Source organism: Rhincodon typus, chromosome 29, assembly GCF_021869965.1.
Source record: "Rhincodon typus isolate 14 chromosome 29, sRhiTyp1.1, whole genome shotgun sequence".
NCBI classification, from domain to species: Eukaryota; Metazoa; Chordata; class Chondrichthyes; order Orectolobiformes; family Rhincodontidae; genus Rhincodon; species Rhincodon typus.
Window position 1 is genome coordinate 1249064 of NC_063360.1, and position 22611 is coordinate 1271674.

Sequence of the window (22611 nt, forward strand, 5' to 3'; positions counted from 1 at the left end):
AGTGAGAGATCCGAAACAGATGCCTTCAAAATTCAGACCAGGTCAAATAAGGTGTGATAGCCCCCATTCTCTGATAATGTTGCTTATCAGCACTGCCAACACTTTATTGGAGGATTTGCTGCCACCACTCCTACAAATTGGCACTTGTCGGATACTGATAATAAGTGGAGAAGGATATGCAAATTACATGTGCAGCAGAAGATAAGTTTGGTCTTTATTAAACAGTGAAAGTTTCTTGTTTGTTAGCTGGCTAAATAATATCTTGGATACGTCTCTTGTGAGACCTCAGGTTCAACCTAAGAGTAAATGCATATGCCTGCTTTCATACATGTTATTAACACTTTGAACAATTATTGAAGCATGGATGAGAACACACAAACACTAGTGAACACATGGAAAAATTTCTGCGACTCTTGTTAGCTCCTCACAGAAACAGTCCTTGAGACCTGATGAGTGAAGAGTATCTTGTGATGTCAGGTATTAACTGTTTTCAATAACACATACAGTCTACCTCTTCAAAGATCAGCTGTCCTCTGTTTGTGAGATGGAAAACTCTTTACTCTAAGTAATTTGTGGCCAAAACTAAACTGACCACCACCGACACACATAACCTGCAGTCTGTGGATGACTTCAGTGCCTCAACACCTCAATGATGAGGCAGAGGTATAGCAGAGAAGGAAAGAAAATGAGGCAAATCCTGCATTTCTGAATCCCATTGCCTCATGGAATGCCCTGCCTCATATTCCCAAAGATCAACAGGTTGAGAATCAGTCTGTTCAGTCACATGAAAACTCACAGCAGAAACTCACAACTGTGAATATGTCATCCTCAAATTGAGACACAGCTGAAAAACATTTCCCAAGAGAACAATGGAGGTTGGATCATTGGATATATTGAAGCCTGGAATAGACAGATTTATCATCTGTAAGGGAGTCAAGGATTATGCAAAGCCACCTGAGGGTTGCCAACTCTAGCTGGACATATTCTAATACTTGCCAATGGGAGTGACATGATGGAAATTGGCAGTGTAGTGCAGGTTCTACAGGAGCATGAGAGGAAAACAAACCAATTTTAATGAGATAAAGAACACAAATTTGGAATAAGAATGAATAATGATTAAATTTTAGAGAAAAAAAGCTTTGCTCACTCTCAGGAGGATTGATGCAAGATCCAAGCCACAGTTTCACACACAAATATTAAAGACTGCTAAAACTGAGGGGAAAATATTCTTTTTTCTCAGAACTGAGGAAGGGTCACTGGACCCGAAACGTTAACTCTGTTTTCTCCTTCACAGATGCTGCCAGACCTGCTGAGCTTTTCCAGTAACTTTGATTTTGTTCCTGATTTACAGCATCCGCAGTTCTTTTGGTTTTTATTCTGTGTTTTAAATGTTTATTTATTTCCCAAATGCAAATCCTCAGAGCCAAGTTGTTATCTCCTCACTTGTTGAGTTGTAAGTAATTAGTCCATCTTAATCTGGAGAAGAGAAGACACTACTTGATAATTTGCAAATTGTTTGTCTCTCTCTTCAAGTCTTCATAAGGGTAGATTTGTACTGAGGCCTGAGCAATGGAATTTGGCAGTGAAGGAGCCCTGGCTTGTCCTGAACTTGTTTAGCAAGGACCACTCTTTGCCATGTTAGTTTAAGTTGTGTCATTCAAAGGTAGGACATGTTAGTAACTTCCCATGTTTCCGATTCTTTGATCCAGTGGATGCTTGCCAGTACACCTGGCTCAGGAATATTGCTCTATAACGAGCCCGGGTGTGGAAGGCAGCCAGTAAGTGAGTTGAACAGGGCATCATGGAATGGGACCTGAGGCGCAGAGATGGTTCGACCACCTTGCAAACTTTCATTGATCGGTGATTTCAGTCAAATGAAGCAAGCAAGCCCCTGCTCTCACCCGTCCCAACACACTTAGATGAATGCTGAGTCAATGAAATTCAATCCCCACCAATCTCATTGCAGGTTGCCAAAAGCCCTGTCAATTGGAGGCTTCCAAATCGTTACTTCTATTTAAGGAGATTTAAACTTGATCGTGTGGTGTTGCATGGGCCATGATGTTACTGTGTGGCAATGCCCCTGGTTAATGGGAGGGCCAGTCCCTTCTCAGGCTGTGATTGTTGACACTGATAGCACAGGGCCAAACACGCAACATCAGCAACTTGTGATAAAGAAGGCACAAACTGGTCAAACAGAACCAGGCATGGCCATCAAATGGTCAGTGTAGGTTATTATAACTCATCTAGCCCTGTTTAATTCATAATGATTCAAGTTAAAAGTAGGCCAGATGTCAAGCTTCTTACTTCAACAGTTTAAAGGCTAGTTTATTACAAATTATTACGAAAACTCTCCTTCAGAATAAAGTGACAAAATTATCACCAAGTAATTAAATATATCAAGATTAAAACAAGTACAGATAAGACAAAAAGAATACTTATTAGAAGAAAGTCCCAATAAATCTCTATGGTAGAGTGTAGGAGCCTATTGTTTCTATGTTACAGCGTTGAAGCAAAGCAGTGAACATTAGAAGTTAGATCAACCAGCCATGGTAGGAACAGAGAAACATAAGAAGAGGGCTAGGCCATTTAGCTTCTCAAGCCTACTCTGCCATTCTAGGTCACAGCTGATCATCGACCTCAATATCATATTCCCAGCTGTGCCCATTCCCCGCTTGATGTCATTAGTAACTAGAAATCCATCAATCTTACCATTAAACTTCCTCACTAACTCAGCTTCCACATCCCTCTGGGGTAGAGAATTTCCACAGATTAGTGCAGAGGTTCTACCTCATTTCAGTCCTAAAAAGTTTGCCTTTTATTCTAAGATTGTGTCTCTTGATTCTAGACCCCACAGCGAGGGGGAGCATCCTTTTCTGCAACTATTCTGTCTATTACTTCAAGAATTTGGTTAGTTTCCACAAGATTGTCTCTCATCATTCTAAACTCTAGAGAATAAAGACCCTATCTCCACACTCTCTCCTCAATGAACAGTCCCACCATCCCATTAATCAATCTATGACAAGTATATTTTACCTCACTAACGGGGCCAGAACAGAGGAACAGAGTTAACATTAGAAGTAAATATCACCAACGATCTATCCTGGTCCACGCACGTTGATGCTACAGTCAAGAAAGCACATAACACCTCTATTTCCTCAGAAGGCTAAAGAAATTTGGCATGTCCACAATGACTCTTACCAATTTTTATAGATACACCATAGAAAGCATCCTACCTGGATGCGTCACAGCTTGGTATGGCAACTGCTCTGCCCAGTCCATCACGAAAACCAGCCTTCCTTCAATTGACTCCATCTACATTTCCCACTGCCTCAGGAAAGCAGCCAACATAACCAAAGACCCCTCCCATTCCTGATTATACTCTTTTCCACCCTCTTCCATCAGGTAGAAGGTACAAAAGTTTGAAAACCCATACCAACAGATTTAAGAATAGATTCTTCCTCCTGTCATCTCACTTGTGAGCAGACCTCTCATATAATAGAGTTGATCTTACTGCGCACCTTCTCTGTAGCTGTAACACTGCATTCCCTGATGTATTACATCTATTACCTTGAAGTACTTATGTAAGGTGTGATTTATCTGGTTAGCATACAATATAATAATCTTCACTGTAGCTCAGTACATGTGACAATAATAAATCAAATCAAATCAAATTATTGCCAGTGTATCCAACATCTCTGTAGCTAGCCCTTTTAACATTCCAGGGTGAAAGTCATTGGGTTCTGGGGATTTGTCAACTTTCAGTCCCATTAATTTCTTCAATATACTGTGAAACTAACACAAATTTTTGTATCGATTCTACACTCTCACTAGACTCCCTGGATCTTAATCATTTCAGGCCGACTTCTTGTATCTTCCTTCAGGAACACCAATGCAAGTACTTATTTAACTCTTCTGCTGTTTTTCTGTTTTGTCTTATGCATTTTCCTGTCTCGGCATGTAATAGACTCAGATTTGTCTGCTAATATTTTCCTTTTTACATAACTTTGGAAGCTTTCATGACTCATTCTTATGTTTCCTGCTTTTTACATCTTTCTTTCTTTATCAACCTCTCGGTTCTCTTGCCGAATTCCAAACTTTTTCAAATCCTGAGGTTCACAACTCTTTAGGCAACTTTATAAAGCTCTCCCTTTGATCTAATGCTATCTTTGACTTCCCTCATTAGCCATGGTTCTCTCATTTTTCCTCTTGAGTATTTCTGCCTTAAAGAAATGTATGTTTTACTAAAACCAAGCATTGAGTCTTTAAATAATAGCCGTTGCCAATCTACTGTCAAATGTTTTATGTATTTTTCTAATCTTCCTCATCATACCTTTCTAATTATCCTTGTTTAGATTTAAGACCCTAGTTTCAGATTAAACTTTCAAACTTAATGGAAAATTCAATCATGCTACGATCACTATTTATTAACTATTCATTGAGAACAAGGTTATTAATATGAATAGATTGCATATGAATAGACCTAAAAAAGATGTGCTGTATTGGTTCCTCAACATATAATTCCAGGAAACCTCTTTGAACACACTTCAACAGCATTGATGTTCATTCAATTTATCCAGTTAATCCGTAGATTGAAGTAACCATGCGTATCTAATTTCCTGATTTATACTGTGCCCAACATTTCCACTACTCTCTGGTGACCTAAAAACAATTACTTATCAATGTCTGATTTTCTTGCAATTTCTTAGCTCCACCCAAACAGATTCTACAAACTGTCCTTTTAATTGGAGATCCTCTCTCAATGCAAAACTGATCTCATTCTTTAATTTCATCATTACCCCACTTCCTTTTCCTTTCTGCCTATCCCTCCTCAATGTTTAAAAATCAGTTTCCCATCTTGGTCACCCTGTAGCCATGCCTCCGTAATGGCAATTAAATCAAACCCTTTTATTTCTACTGTGGTATTAATTCACGTATCTTGTTGCAAACGCTGTCTGCATTCAGATAAAATGTTCTTAATTCCGCCTTTTAACACCATTCTGTAACTTGACTGGTTGATTCTAGAATTTGTTTCTGCTGCTTTCCACTTTACTTAAATCTTTCTACTTCCCAAAATCAGCCTTGTTTTTAATTCTATCTGAATTTCCATCCCTCTGACAAGCTAGATTAAACCCTACCCAACAGCATTTTCAAATCTCCCTGCAAGGATATTAGTCCCAGTTCTGTAAATGTCTAACCCATTCTCCTTCTACAAGTTTCATCTGCCTCAGAAATCTAGAGTCCTCCGCTCATACCTCATTTTTCCAGATACCTGTTTGTTCGCTGAATCTTCTTATTTTTGAACTCACTTGTGCATGATACTGAGAATAATCCTGATCCTTTCCAGTCTTTTGCCTAACTCTCTAAATTCTACTTTCAGGATCTCACCCTTCTTTCCACCTCTGTCATTAATGCCAATGTGGACCACAACCTCTGGCACTTCACTCACCCGCAAAAGAATATCTAGCAGCTGTGCTGTAACACAGTTGATTCTAGCACCATCCTGGAATCTCATTATGGGCACAGAAAAGCTTGTCTCTAGCTCTAACTATCGAATTGTCTCCTATTATTGTCCTTCCACCTTTTTTCACTCCAGCCTGTACAACTGGGTTACTTGCAGCGCCACAAGTTTAGCTCTTGCTACATGCCTCTGATTAATCATTGCACTCATCCGCATCCAAAATATGAAAACAGTTTGTGAGCAACACAGAATCAGGGAACTCCTGTTGTACTTGCCTAGTCTTTCCAGATTGCCTAGTTGGGGGGTCGGTGGTGGTGCGTGGGGGGGGGGGGGGGGGGGTGTCACCCAATCCCTCTCTGCCAGCCTGCTTTTTGTCTACAGTAGTTAAATGTGCTACCTGTATAGTTCTCTGCTTCTAGCCACAGTAACTCTACCTATTCCAAAATCCAGAACTGAGGATTTTTTTGCAGTTGGACAAACTTCCTGTATGTGATGTGTCTGCAACTCACCAGATGGCGAGTAAGATGAGCATTCCACATGGCTATCCTGCCATGTCTACTTTTAGACTATTAGAATTGGAGATCGGAAAACAGGAAGCAAAATTAGTAATGAATTCAGCTCAGTGTCTGACTGCCTATCTCAGGATCCTTCTCTTGCCTGCTTCCCGACATGATGCTGACTGACTGTCTCAGGATTCTCCTCTCGCCTGCTCCTCTAAGTGATGCTCACTGCCTGTCTCAGGGTTCTCTTGGTATTCATTCCTCTAGGTGATGCTGATTGTCTGTCTCAGTGTTCTCCTCTCACCCACTCCTCTAGGTGATGCTGATTGCCTGTCTCTGGGTCCTTCTCCCCCCTGGTCCTGTCACGAATTCTGTAGTTGCATTGATACTTTGGAAGAGCTAATTTTTGGAGGGAGAGATGGTTCCGTATTCATCACCAGTTCAATGGTTTCAGCTGTTTCTGCCTGACTTTCTTTCAACATTTGGTTTTGGTTTGATTTCCTGTTATACCTTTTGCTTTTGCCCTATGTTTGGTCAAAACTCCCTTTTGAGGGGTATTTCCTTGAAGTTCTGCCTCTTAAGATGGGTGCAGTTATTGTTTTTGCTCATTTTAATTTGTAAAGTGATTGTTCCAGAATGATGAGTCATATTTCTAACTATGAGGGGTGATTAGTCCAGGCTTTTGGGTTAGATTCATGTCTTGTCTTTAGCTGAGGGAATCAACTTTTTTCAAATGCTATAGTCATCAATTTGAATGGCTCCTAATTTGATGTCTGGAGCACTGGTTTTGCACCTGAGAAGGGCACATTATGTCACCTATTCAAGAAGAATGTTTTGTGAATTTTTGTGAATTTAAGATTAGGACACCATTCAAATAGGCTTTGAAACATTCCACTGAAACAAACATGACCTGCTGTGACCTCCATCTTTAAGAAACATTTTTTCCACTTAGCAGATGTGTCTGTTTAACATATTTTTCTTAAAAACCTACAGTGCCAAGAGCACATTTGTGGCAGAAGAGAGAAAACTTTGCCTTAGTTAAGTCTATACGATGTCTGAAAAACAGATACATGTGGGTCAGAACAACTAAATTGCTTAGTGACATCTAATCAGAACCGATTAAAATTGATGTTTGGCTAAATGGTTACCCACTTCCCATGGAGGTTGATACTGCACAGCTGTATCTGTGGTTGCAGAAGCTGTCTTTAAGGAGATTCGCTTGGGACTCCAACCATTAAGCTTGAGCAAGACCTCAGCCAGACTGAGAGCATGCACTGGGGAACCATTGCAGATTAAGGGTATGACTTCAGTTCCAGTCTCCTATGAGAAGCAGTTGGTGCAGTTACCACTAATGGTAGCAAAAGGCTCAGGCCCAAGCCTATTGGGGTGGAATTGGTTGAGGAAGATTCACTTTGATTGGCTCAACATTTTTTGATTGAAAAATGGCTGCCTCAGTAAAGTCCTAGTGATATACCCAGAAGTATTTCAGGAAGGGCTTTGGGCTATCAAAGGGGCCAAAGCCACTTTACATGTTGACCAGGAAGCAATTCCGAGATTTTGCAAGGTCCATCCGGTGCCATTTGCCTTGTGGCCAAAAGTAGAGGTAGAAATCAGGAGGCTGGAGACCGAAGGAATCATCAAACCAGTGCAGTTTGTGGAATGGGCAGCACTGGTTGTACTGATTGTGAAGCCCAACAGGTTGGTTTGCCTTTATGGGGATTTTAAGCAAATGGTAAACCGCTTCTCACAGCTGGATAAATACCCAGTCCCTCGCATAGAGGACTTGTATGCAAAGTTGGTGGGGCGGCTGTCCTTTATGAAGCTGGACATGAGCCACATCTACCTGCAATTGCGACTGGATGAGCAGCCCCAGGAATTACGCTACAATCAATACCCTTAAGGGTTTATACCAATGTACAGACTGCCATTTGGGGCGTTATCAGCCTGCACCCTTTTCCAACGGATCATGGAAAACATTTTACAAGGGCTACCCAGATTGCCATTTATCTGGATGACATACTATTAACAGGGAAGGCCAATAAAGAACACTTGGAGAACTTGGACATAGTGCTTAAACATTAAGGCATGTGCCTTAGAAGGGAAACATGTGGTTTACGGAGTCAACAAAACCGGGTTACACCTGCTGGAAGATAACGCAAGGGTGAACAAAGGAGCCCCAGCTTCCACGTCCGTACCAGAGCTTAGATTTTTCCTTGGGTTAGTGAATTACTATGAAAACTTCCTACATAAACTGGCCTCCATCTTGGCACCCTTTCACCTGCTATTGAAAAAGGGTCAGCCTTGGAAATGGTTGTGTAGACAAGAAGTAGCCTTTAGGGAGTGCAGCTACCGTCATATAAGGTGTTGGCCCACTACAATCTGAAGTGAGAAGTAATGCTGACATGCGATATCTCCCCTTACAGTATCAGGGTAGTGTTGGCTCACCAGTGGCCTAATAGAGAGGAACGCCCAATAGCGTATGTTTCCTGGACTTTGGGTAATACCGAACGCAAATATGCCCAGATAGAGAAGGAAGGGTTGGCAGTCATCTTTAGTGTGAGGACGTTCCACCAGTACCTTTATGGATGGGTATTTGTCATCATAACAGATCACAAACCATTGCTGGGACTACTGAAGGAAGACAAGGTGGTGCCACCCACAGCTTTCAGTAGAACTCAGCATTGGGCCCTTATTCTCAGTGCATACAAGGACAAGTTAGAACACCGTCCAGGAGGCCATGTGGCTCATGCAGATGCCTCGAGCCGCCTCCCACTGGCAGATATTCTACCGGTGGTGCCTCCCCTGGAAGACTCTGTTTTGGTCTTAAACTTCCTGGACACGCTTCCAGTCACCGCTGACAATATCTGACTGTGGTCACAAAAAAATCCTGTCCTGATGAAATTAAAACAGCTTGTGGTAATTGGGGAAACCGAAGGGTCATTGCAACCTGGATTGAAACCTCTCTGGACCCAGGGAGACCAGATCACCATAGAGGACAGCATATTAGTGTGGGGAGCAAGAGTGATTGTCCCAAATAAATTTTGCTACCAGATACTGGCTGAACTCCACCAGGATCTTTCATGGGTTTCTAAGTTGAAGACGCTCGCAAGAAGCTATATGTGGTGGCTGGGGTTGGATACCAACATAGCTGTGTTGGTGGGGCAGTGACCAGAGTGTCAACAAGGACAAACATTGCCAACAGCAGCGCTCCCACAATCGTGGGAATGGCCGGGTAAACCCTGGACTCATTTGCATATCGACTATGCCGGTCCTTTCATGGGCTTGATGTTCCTGGTTATTTGTGGACGCCCATTCAAAGTGGTTGGATGTGCATAAAGTTCGTTTGGGAAACTCAGGGATGACAATTAAGAAGCTGTGAGCATTGTTCGTGATACATGGTCTCCCAGAAGTATTGGTCATGAACAATGGGACGTCATTTACCGGGACAGAATTTGAAAATTTCCTAAAATCAAATGGCATTTGGTACATTAGGACAGTTCCAAACCATCCATTGTCCAATGATCTAGTGGAAAGAGCAGTCCAAACATTGAAGGCAGGCTTAAAGAAGCAGCCTACGACATCACTTGATACCAAACTGTCCCGGTTCCTGTTCAATTATTGGACCATGCCTCAATCAACAACAGGGATAGTTCCAGCAGAGTTGCTGATGGGGAGAAGACTCTGCACCAGGTTAAACCTGATATTCCCAGGCATGGGGAGGAGGGTGAAATGGCAGCAGGAATGCCAATGCCAGCCATTGCCTCCTGTAAGCAAGAGAGAAAATTTCATTCAGGGGATGAAGTTTGGTGCCAGAACCATGGAAATGGCCCTGTGAGGCGAGGTGGACGCGGGGTCAGGTCCCATCACTTGCAAAGTTCAGGTAGATGAGACAGTCCTGAACAAACACGTGGATCACCTGAAAGCTGTTACCTCACAAATGGGGCAGGAACAAAACTTACCTTCCCCCTCCGAACAGCTAGAAGGCCTGTCAGAAACCGGAGATTCTCCCCTTCCATTTAGTGTCAAGGAACCCTCAGAGTCCGAGATGGATGCAGCCTTGATACTGTTACCCCCAGAAGAAGAGGAGGAAACTCTCCCAAGACACTATGGATGCCAGAGTCGGGCTACGGTCCAGTACATGCCGTCTGTGTCACAGTCCGAATCAGAGGAACCAGACCTGGGACAAAAACATTGCAGGAAAAGCTACAAGCGAAAGACCAGGACCACGAGGTGCTTGAATGGGGTTGTTCACCTGGGTCAATCAGGGAAGCCCTGGCTGACCAAAATAAACAGGAGATTTAGAATCACCTCAGTTCAGGTGACTGACTCCAAGCTGGCTGGTCAAAGCCGATGTACCGTGCACAAGTAAATAAAGGGTGACTTGGTGATGGGATTCTGGCCTCTGTGAAGTTATTTTGATTTCCAACTTCACTGTCCTCTGAGGCAGACAGTTTCAAAGACAAAAAACCCTCTGAGAATGTATACACTTATTCTCATTAGGCGACACCTAAATTTTAAACAGTGACCCTTGGTTCTGGACTCAACCACAAGAGGGAACATTCTTTCCACATTGTCAAGATGGTTCAGGATCTTATACACTTCAATCAAGTCACCCCTAAGTCTTCTCAACTCCAGTGCAAACAAGCCCATCCTTTTTCTCTTCAGACAATCGACTCATTCCAGGTTATCAATTTAGTCAACTCCCGTTGAACCAACTAGAATACATTTGTATCTTTATCCTTTGACCCTGTGACCTAATCTCATGTTTCAAAATTCATTCATGAGACGTGGGTTTGCTGGCTAGGTCAAGCATTTATTGCTCATCCTTTTTTGCCCAGAGTGCTGTTAAAAGTCAATCACATTGCTGTGGATGTGAAGTCACATTAGATCAGACCAGGTAAGGATGGCAGATTTCCTTTCCCTAAAGGACGTTGATGAAGCAGATAAGTTTTGATGATAATTTACAATAGGTATATGGTTACCATTAAGCAAGCATCTTAGTCTGGGTCTTGTTTGATTGAATTAAAATTTGACCATCTGCCAAGATGGGATTTGAACCTATTTCCCCAGAACATTAGTGTGAGGTTCTGGATTAAAAGTCCAATGACATTGCCATTACTCCACTGTCTGTTCAATTCCCTTTCGAAACTATCGATCATCTCCACTTCCAACCCCTTTGTAGGAAGCAAGTTTTGGTCATTGTCACTCATTGTATAAAAAGGTTCTTCTTCATATCTCTCCCGCATCTCTTGCCCAAAATCTTAAAGCTCTCACCTCTAAACCTTGTATCACCAGTAAATGGGGACAGTTTTCCCTATCTACTCTACTGGAACTTATCATAATCAATAGCTCTACCAAATCTCCCCACAATCTCCCTTGAGGTTGCAGGCTTGGTAGAATCCCCAGTTTAGTATTCTCTCTCAGGTTGCTGTTACACTCTCTCTTACATGACATAAAATCTGCAGCTTTTGCAACATCGGTGTTGATTTCAGCATCAAGTGACAGATTGCCAGTGATTGTGAAGTCCAGATCTCTGAACTTATCAACAACTTCCAGCAGCACATTGTCAATGGTAATAGATAACTGTATGGCTCACAATAGGTTATTATTGTTTTATTCACTATGTTTCCATTCAACCAGTGTTCAATCTCTTTTCAAGTCGTTGAAAGTGGTTGTCTGCCAGGTGGCTGCTCTCACCTTTGATTTTATTTTCTCAATTTTTCTAACTACTTCCTAGCTAATTCCATGATGATAGCTTTACATCTGTCATAGGGAAAATGCTGGGGTCTTTTATTAAGTGTTACCATAAGAAATAGAAACAGGAGTAAGCCGTTTGGTTCCTCGAGCCTGCTCCGCCATTCAACAGGATCGTGGTTGATCCGACATTCCTCACATCAACTTTTCTGCCTTTTCCCTGTAACCCTTGATTCCCGACAGAACAAGAATCTATCTATCTCAGACTTAAATATATACAAGGATTCCGTCCCTACAGATCTCTGTGGCAAGCAGTTCCAAAGACTCACAACCCTGTGAGAGAAGAAATTCCTCCTCATCTCAGTCTTCAATAGGCACCCCTTTATTCTGAGACTATGCCCTAGACTCTCCCACGAGGAGGAACATCCACTCAGCATTACCCTATCCAGTTGTAGTTCCAACACTGATCCCGTTGGAACTCCACTGGTTACAGGTCACCAACCTGGAAAAAAAACCCTTATCCCGACTTACTGTTTCCTGCCCATGAGCGAGTTCCCTATCCATGCTAATATACTACCTCCGAAACTCTGGGCTCTTATCTTATGATTTAACCTTTTGTGAGGTACATTGTCAAATGCCTTCTGGAAGTCCAAATACAACATATTTAATGATTCCCCTCTACCTATTTTGCTTAAGACTTCCTTGAAAAACTCTAATAAATTAGTCAGACATGATTTCCCTTTATTGACTCTACTTGATTAGATTATGATTTTCCAAATCTTTGGCTATTACTTCCTTAAGAATTGTTTCCAATCCTTTTTCAACAATAGATGTTCTGCTAATTGATCTATAGTTATCCACTTTCTGCCTCCTTCACTTCTGTAACATTAGCAGTTTTCCAATCCTCCAGTACATCTCCGGCATTTGAGGAGTTTTGGAAAATTACAACCAATGCAACTTATCTCTACAGCTACTACTTTTAGGATCCTAGGATGTTAGCTATTGGGACCGGAGGACTTATCTGCCTTCAGCCCTATTAATTTGTCCAATAATACTTGTCTAGTGATGCGATGGTATTTCATTCCTCCCCATATTCTTTATATTCGTGGGATGTTTGAATGTCTTCCACTTTAAAGACTGATGCAAAATATCTGTTTAGCTCCTCTGCCATCACTTTGTTCCCCAAAACTGCCTCCCTGGATACTTTTGCTAAAGGGCCTATGTTCACTTTGACCTCTCCCTTGTTATATTTCTAAAGAAGTTCTTATTGCCAGTTTTTATATTCCTTGTCAGTTTGCCCTCATAGTTTTTCTCTGGTTTTATTGTCTTTTTACTCTTCCTTTGCTGGATTCTGAATTTATCTCAGTCTTTAGGATTATCACTGACTTTTGCCTCCTTATACTCTTTATCTTTCAACTTTATACTCTCTTTAACTTCCTTGGTAAGCCATGGTTGGTTTATCCCTCTCTTAGATCTTTCCTCCTTATTGGGATATACTTTTGCTGAGAGTCAAGAATTACCCTGTTAAATGCCTTCCACTGCTTGCTTATTATCATTCATACTCATCTATCCACCCAATTCATGTTAGCTAACTCTATCCTCATTTAATTGTAATTCCCTTTATTTTAGTTAAGTACAGTCACTTCTGACCCAAGTTTCTCATTCTTGAATGATCACTACCTCTTAGGGAATCTTTTACTAGGAGGTTATTCATTAATAACACTGCCTGGGAGGATAGTTGAGATTGGTAACCTTTAAGAACTTGGATGAGCACTTGAAATGTCATAACATTGAAGGCTTTGGGCCTCGCATAGGAAAGTGGAACTAGTGTAGGTAGTAGTGTACGTTTTGCAGAACATACTTGATTGTGCTAAAGGGTCTCTTCTGTACTGTATATTTCAATGATTCTGACACAGATAAACTGCAAGGCAATTGATATCTACCATCTAATCCCTATCTTCTTTGATCATAAATTCCCACTCACATATCAACAAACAGACACAGTTAAGGGATAAATTAGAAATGAAATTAAAAGAATAATAATTTGCCCATTTAATAACCATTTCAACAATGGATACCAGACCTTCGTGAAATCCTTGGATGATGGGTTGTATTACACGCACATGGGACTATATATCTTGCTTGAACTCTGAAGTCATTGGTCAATGCAAACAGCTTCTGCAAACTGGCAGAGACTTGCTTCTTTCTTGCAGAACTTTCAACAATTTGATAACTGGACAAAAACTAGTGGGAGAAAAACCAAAAACACAGTCCCGGTCTGGAAGCTTCCAAAGCAAAATTGCTTCCTACCCAAAACCCAGTTAGACCCAGTTCACTCTTTATTTTCTCTTTCTTTTTCAATATTCTCTGTGGTTAGCTGGCCAACACCATTCCTCCCTTGATTGACCAATTCAACATCCAACCAGTCACTAGTCCCTGAACAGAACAAAATCCTGTTGCTGAATAGTCTACAGTATGCTCAGAGCAGTAATTCGCCTGCATTATTTTTCCAGGCTAGTTCCCAAAAGCATGCATCCATCTTTTGCTTTCTCCTCTTTTTCAAAAACAAGCTGCTGTTCAAAGCTCAAAGCTCAACTGCAACTCACAGTTCCTAATCAAAAAATGAGAAAAAGAACAGAAAAATAGTGATAGTCTCGAAGATAATAACAGTGCACTTAGAAAATTGTAATGCTACCAGGCAGAGTTATCACTGTTCTGGGAAAAGGAAATTATGCTTGCTTATCAGAGCTTTTTTTGAGGAAATAATAAGCCATGTTGATATTGGAGAACATATAGATCTACAGTAATTAGATTTCCAGAAAGCACTATACAAGGTGTCATACTGAAGAGTTGTTGAAGTAGGGTAACATAATAGCATGGATAGAAGATTGGCTAGCAAATAGAAAACAGGAAATAGACGCAAATAGCTCAATTTTGGGTAAGCGAGATGTGATGAGTGGAATGCCATACATACCAGTACGGCAGTCTCAACCGCAGGGATCCTCAATTTACGAACATCCGACCTACGAATGCTCATATTTACGAATGTGATCCCATACAGGTGTCAAATTTCATATGAACATTTCCTGTGCTTCTGAATGGCGACTTTATATTGTCCTGTATTGCACTCCAACTTGTGCACAAATCAACTTCGAACAAACTCAAGAACGGAACCCGTTTGCAGCCTTCACAATTTATACTAATCACTTGGATGAATAACGAACGTATAGTTGCTAAATTTGCTCGTGATACAAAGACACGTAGGAAAGTAAGTGAAGATCAACATTATGATTCTCTAAAAAAACATGCATAGGTGAACTGAATGGACAAAAATTTGGTAAATGGAGAATAATATAGAAAAATGTGAAATGGTCTACTTTGTCAGGAGGAACTGCAAATCACAGGATCGCAGAAGGAAGCCATGCTGCCCAATCTATCTACACTGGTGCATTAAATGAGCATCATTACCTAGTGTTATTCTGCTGCTTTTTCCCAATGCTTTTGCACATCATTTTTATCCAAATAATCATCCAATGCTCTCTTGAATGTCTTCATTTAACCTGAGTCCACCACATTTCTACTCAATGCATTCCATACCCTAACTATTTGGAAAAGATTTTCCTCACAAATAGAGTCATGAATTCATACAGTTGTGCAGCATGGAAACAGACCAATTCATCCATGCTGACCAGACATCCTAAATTAAGCTAGTTCCATTTTCCAGCAGTTGGCCCATATCCCGCTAAACCCTTCCTATTCATGTACTCATCAAGATGCCTTTTAAATGTTGTAATTGTACCAGCTTCCACCACTTCCTCTGACAGCTCATTCCATACACACACCATCCTTTGGTCCCTTTTATATCTTTCCCCTCCCACCTTAAACCCATACTCTCTAGTTTTGGGACTACCCTACCCTAGGAAAAATACATTGGCTATTCACCCTATTCATGCCCCTCATGCTTTTATAAACCTCTATAAGGTCACCCCCTCAATCTCCGATGCTCCAGGGAAAATACTCCAGCCTATTCACCCTCTCCCTCTAGATCAAACCTTCCAACCTCAGAATATCCTTGTAAATTTTTTCTGAACCCTTTCAAGTTTAACAACATCTTTCCTATAGCTTTACACTTGCTTCCTTTGCAGTTCACTATAAATCAATGCTATCTTATTTCTTTTATGACAGAAAACATTTTCTCCCTATCAACTCTATTCTGTACGCTCATGATTTTGAAAACTCTATCAAATACCCTCTCAGCTTTCTAATCTCCAAGGAGAACAGTCCTTTTTTTTTTCTATTCAGCCCTTCATTTCTAGAACCATTCTTGTAAACTGCTTCTGCACTCTCTCCAATGCATTCTCATCTTTCCTATAATGTGGCGCCCAGGACTATAGACAATAGTCCAGCTGAGGTCTAACATGTGTCTTATATAAGTTCAACATTACCTCCTTGCTCTTGTACTTTATGTCCCACTTAATAAAGCTGAGGACTCTGTATGGTTGACTTACTGCTCTCTCCACCTGTTGTGCCACTTTTAATGATTTGTGAACATATACACCAAAGTTCCTCTGCATCTATACCCCACCCCCTTAGAATTAAAAACCCTATTTTGTTTGACTTTCAATGTTCCTCTGACAGAAGTATACCACTTCATGCTTCTCTGCATTGAACCTCATCTGCCACCTATCCGTTCATTCCACCAACTTGTCTACATCCTTCTGGAGTTCTACATTGTCCTCCTCAGTTTACAATTCTTCCAAGTTTTGTGTGATCTGCAAATTTTTAAATTTGTCCCTGCACACCTCATCATTAATATGCATACAGGGAAAAGTAAGTGGCCCAATCCCCACCCCTGAGGAAGTACAAACCTACCTCCAGCCCGAAAAATATCAATTGACCATTACTCTCTGTTTCCGGGCAATTTTAGATCCATACTGCTACTTCTTTCATTCCATGATCTATAACTTTACTCACAAGTCTGTTGTGTGTTACTGTATCAAATACCTTCTGAAAGTCCATGTGCACAACATCAACAGTGTTACCCTCATCAGGGCCTTCTGTTATCTCTTAAAAAGACTCCAGCCAGTTAGCTAAGCACAATTTTCCCTTTATAAATCCATGACATCACTTCCTAATCCATCCACCTTTTTTCATGGAACTATTAATTCTATCCTGAATAATTGTCTTTTGAAATTCCCTCATCATGGCAATTAAAGTAACTGGTCTGTAATTGCTGGGCTTATCCTTACAACCCTCTTGAACAAGGCTGCAGTGTTTGCAATTCTCCAGTCTTCTGTCACCTTCACTGAGTGTAGGTAAGACAGAAAGATTGTGGCCAGTGCCCCTGCAATTTCCACTCTCATTTCCTTGGATATATCTCATCCAGTCACAGTGCTTGGCAACTTTAAGTACCAAGTCTATCCAACACTTCTTCCTGACCAATTTGAACCTTTCTTGTGGCTGAGTTCCCTCCCCCGTCACCATGGCCTTGGCAGCATTTCTCTCTCTTCGGTAAGGACAGGTGCACTGTATTCGTTGAACACCTCGGCCATACTTCTGTCTCCAAGTGTAAATCCTCATTTTGGTCCCTAATCACCCTCCTACTCCTCTTTTTGCCAGTCTTTATTTATATGACCACAGAAGACTATTGGACACATCTTCATTTGGTTGCCAGTCTTTTTTCATAGTTCTTCTTTGTTTCAATTCCCCTCTGAACATTCAATATCCTCTAATGTTTATCTCCTTTGACATCCAGTGAGTTCTGGATTTGTTTGTTCTACCATTCCCATTTGAAGGAGTATTCCTTGACCATATCCAACCCACATCCTCTTTGAAGGTAGCCCATTATTCAGTTACTGTTTTTCCCTCTAACCACTCAATCCAGCTCTGTTCTCAGCCCATTGAAAATCACTCTCCACCAATTAATTGTTCTCACTCTGGATTGTTGCATATCATTTTCCGACATCATCTTCAACCTATGAATCAATGATCACTATCTCCTGAATGTTCCCCACTGACACTTGATTTGGCCCACCTCATTTACACAAACCAGGCTTAACAATGCATCCTTTCTTGTTGGAATGAACATACACTGCTGTAAGACACTCTCCTGCATGCAACAAAGGAAAATTTGCCCCTTGCTGTCCCTCCACTACCAGTATCCCAGTCTATGTTTGAGAAACTGAGGACTGCTGTTATAACTACCCTATAATGTTGGCATTTCTCTGTAATTTCCCTGCTCACTTGTTCCTCTACATCCTTTCCACTCATATGTGGTCTGTAGATTACACTGAGCAATGTACTTGTACCCTTTCTGTTCCTTAGTTCTAGCCAAATCTTTCTCCAGTACTGCAATGTCCTCTTTAACTAAAATTGCCACCTTCCTCTTTTACTTCCTTTTCTGCTTTGTCTGAAAACCTTGTACCCTGGAGTATTTAACACCTAGTTTTGCTGTTCCTCGTGTCTAGGCTCGTTATCGGTACAACATCATTTTTGCACTTGGCAATTTGCACCTGTAATTCCACAACCGCATTTACTATACTCTTGTGTATTTACATACATGCACAGTAACCATGATTTAGACTTTTGTTTCCTTCCTAACTCTTATGACAATGCTGTGGCTTTAAGAGGTGTGTTTTGTCCTGGTTTCTTTTACAGAGAGACTGGGGGACAAGCGCAGAGCAGTCCATGAGAAGATAAACTTGTGAGGCCCTGGGGTTTTTTTTTAAAAGTTGGAACAATAGAAGCAGCCTGAATGGGTATAGTCAAGCTCTCACAGATCAAGGATTTTCAGTTAGCTTTCAGCAGTTGCTGTTGTGGGCTTGAAGGAGCCGAACCTATTTTTCCCTCTCTCGATTGCATCCAAAAGCTGGGGGTTCTCTTCCCAGGATGCTGGATTAATTTGCCTTTTTGCCAAGGGATGTACTTATGAGATGTTACTATATTGGAACAGTTAAGAATAATAGTTACTGTATCTTTTGTTCTGTTAAAGTTTTCCAATAGAGTTAAATTATTCTTCTTTCTTTTGTTGTATTTTAACTACAGTGTTTGAATAAATTGTGTTTTGCTTAACGTCATAGAACATAGAACATTACAGTGCAGTACAGGCCCTTCAGCCCTCGATGTTGCGCCGACCTGTGAAACCAATCTGAAGCCCATCTAACCTACACTACTCCATTATCATCCATATGTTTATCCAATGACCATTTAAATCATATAGTTTAATAAATCAAATTGCATCTGGAACACAGCACTTTACATTTGCCTTTAAAATAAGAAAAAGTTAGGGTCCAGGCTATCTTTGTAAAATATTTTTTTGAGGGGGGGCCTGGTCTGGTCCGCAACACTCTGACTTCACCTTGTAACTTGCTATGGTCTATGCTTGTGCCAGTTGCATATTGGAGTATTTTGTGAACTCTGGGCTTCTCCTCTATTTACTCCCTTGGTGCCCACATCCCTGCCACATTAAAGTCTTCCCAATAGCACTAACAAAACACTACAAGTAACTCAGCCCCAGTTCTATTCGGGTACAACTCATTCAGCTTGTACAGGTATCATCTCTCCTGGAGCCTGAATCTAAAACCCTCCCTCCTGCACCATTTTTCCAGCCATGTGCTCGTTTGTCTTATCCTCCTCTTTGAGTAATCACTTGCAAGTGGCATTCTGGAGATTACTTCATTTGAAATCCTTCCTACTATTGTTCTATCTAGCTCTTGAAATTCTGATTGCAGGACCACGTCCACCTTTCAAGTCATTGGTACCAAATGGACCATGACCTCTGGCTGTTCACCCACTGTCAGAAGAACATACTACAGCCACTCTGTGACATCCTTGACCCTGGCACCAGAGTGGCAACATACCATCCTGGAGTCACACTAATGGCCACAGAAATACCTGCCTGTCTGTCCAATGAATTCTCTACCATGACTGAGAAGTGATTTCAGAACTCTGAAGTACAGATGGATCAGCGTGTCCTGTTACATGAATCACATAAAGTTAGTATGTAGGTACAGCAGTAATTAAGAAAGCTAATTGAATGTTATTATTTATTGCAAAAGGTATAGAATATAAAAATAGGGGCATTTTGCTTCAGTTATACAGAGCATTGGTAAGGCCATGTCTGGAGTAGTGTGCACACTTAAGAGAGGATATATAACTATGATAGAAGCAGTTCAAAGAAGGTTCATAACTGATATTTGTGCCAGGCACTTTATTGGAACAAAAAACATCAGACAGGCTGGGCATTTATCCATTAGTGCTCAGAAGAATGAGGTCACCTTACTGGGTCCTGAGAGGATTTGAGAAAGTGAATGCTAAAGGGATGTTTCCTTTGTGGGGCAGACTAGAACTCAGAGGCAGTATTTAGATATAAGAGGTCTCCCAGATCCGAAGGGCTACTTGAACCAAAATGTTAACTCCGCTTTCTCTCCACAGATGCTGCCAAACCTTCTGAGTTTCTCCAGCAATTTCTGTTTTTGTTAGGATTTCCAGCATCCACAGTTCTTTGGTAGCTTTGATAAGTGGTCTCTCATTTAAGATGTAGATGGGGAAAATGTCATTCTCTCAACAGACATTGATTATTTAGAATACTCTCCAGAGTGCAGTCAGGGTCATTTAATAATTTTAAGGTAGAGGTAGAGGTAGAGGTAGAGTGACCTATCTCTAGTTGCCCTTGAGAAGATGATGGTTAGCTGCCTTCCTGAACCACTGCAATCCATGTGCTGTAAGTCAGCGCACAAAGCCTTTAGGCAGGGAATTCCAGGATTTTGACCCGCCGACAATGAAGTAACAGTGATGTATTTCCAAGTCAGGATGGTGAGTGGCTTGGAGGGGAACTTGAAGGTGGTGGTGGTCCCACATATCTGCTATCCTTGTCCTTCTAGATTGTAGATGACACACACTACCGCTACGGAGCATCTGTGGCACAGGAAGTGAATGGATCTGATGCCAATCAAGTAGGCTGCTTTGTCATGAATGGTGTCAAATTTCTTGAGTGTGGTTAGGGCTGCACCCATCCAGGTAAATAGGGTGTATTCCATCACACGCCTGACTGGTGCCTTGTAGATGGTAGACAGGCTTTGGGGAGTCAGCAGTTAATTACTTGCTGGACTAATCCTTGCCATTGTCCAGCTGTTTTAGCCACTGCATTCCTAGGACTAATCCAATTGGGTTTCTGAGCAACCCCAGGATGTTGATAGCAAGGGACTCAGTGATGGTAGCTGATTGATAGTCAAGGGCAGTGTTTAGATTGTTTCTTATTGGAGGTCATTACCTGGCATTTGGGCATGAATGTTACTTGCCATCTGTCAGCTCAAATCTGGATATTGTCCAGGTCTTGCTGCATTTGGGCATGGCACGCTTCAGTATCTGAGAAGTTACAACGGTGCTGAACATTGTGTCATCATTGGCAAACATCCTTCTGACCTCAAGATGGAGGGAAGGTCGTTGATGAAACAGTTACAGATGGTTGGGCCAAGGACACTACCCTGATTAACTCCTTCAGTGATGTCCTGGAACTGAGATGACTGACCTCCAACGACAACACCACCATCCTACATACCAAGTTTGACTCCAACCAACAGTTTTTCCCCTGATTCCTATCGACTCCAGTTTTGCCAGGGCTCCTTGCAGTTCTTCTCACCTTACCTCTGTAATTCAACTCCTGGTCCTTGACCAATGGAGTTGGACTTAATGGAGGCAGGTAGGAAAATGCAATTGAGGCCACAATTAGATCAGTCAATGGCCGACTCCTGTTCGTACATTTATATGCTGTCCGTCTGATTCTCAACAACCAGTTGCTCTTCTGATTAGAGACAATCCAATTCTCTCATTTCATTATGCAAAGATTGATGTCTCGATCCTAACTATATTCAAACTTGCGAGTCATCGCTATCCAGGAGCACGTACGCGGATCTGCCGTAAGAGAAGTATAGATGATTATAGACAACAGGCGATGTTAACAATCATCTCGAAACAACTTCCATGATCCACCGGCCATCCTTAATATAGGCAAATATATATCTGAGTGACAGGTATAATGCCCAATAGAAATGCGTTGCTACGACAGTGACGTTTATTGGGAAACCAATTAGATCTAGGACCCGGGACGCCAGTTCACGGAAGCTTGCTGACGTTTTGTGATTGATAGATCCCTCCGCCAAACAAACGCACAGCTACCGGGGCCGTGCGGGACGCTCAACCAATTGGGTGAGGCGTTGGTGCGCAGGGGCGGGGCGATGGGGCGGTCGATGACGCGGTCGATGACGCGGGTGGGGATCGGTAGCAACTGTTGCCTTGAGAATAAACGCCATAGTCACGGTAGCCGTGGAGACTGTTACCCACCAACAGCTCGGGCCCGCAGCAAGGTGAGCATCGCTTCCCAGAATGAGTGAGGCTTGGGCCGCCTTCTGGGCCCCGGGTTCCGCGCAGCTGGGAAGGGTGAAGGATGTGGTGGAGTGGGGAAGGGGGCCGCTCCGTGTTCCCGGGGAACCATGTGGGGCCTCGCGCTCTGTTTACCGCGTCCGCAACAAAATGGCGGGTTGTGGCCGTAAGGGTTCATCAGGTGCACGGCTCCTGGGGAGAAGGTGGGCCCCGGGCTGGCAGAGGTGATGCCCTGGGATGGGGTGTGGGTTTTATGGGAGGAAGTAGGGGGACGCAGAATTGGGATGATTGAAGGGATGGCACTGGCTTCCCTACTGACCCCACTGTCCCTACGCCAACACCCGCAGTTAGAGACCACTGGTCTAATGTGGGACAACTCCGCAACCGAAATGATGCGAGGCGGCCTCAACCCCGCCTGTGAGTGTCCTGGGCTTCTAGATATATGTGGCCGGAGCCTGGCTCCAGTGTTAGCCTGTTAGGAGATGAGGGGAGGGGGCGTTGTTCGTCTTGTGTGGCTGGGGGTCCATCCTTTCTACCTGCCGCACAGCAATGATGTATGTCTTCAGGGTTAAGCAGAGA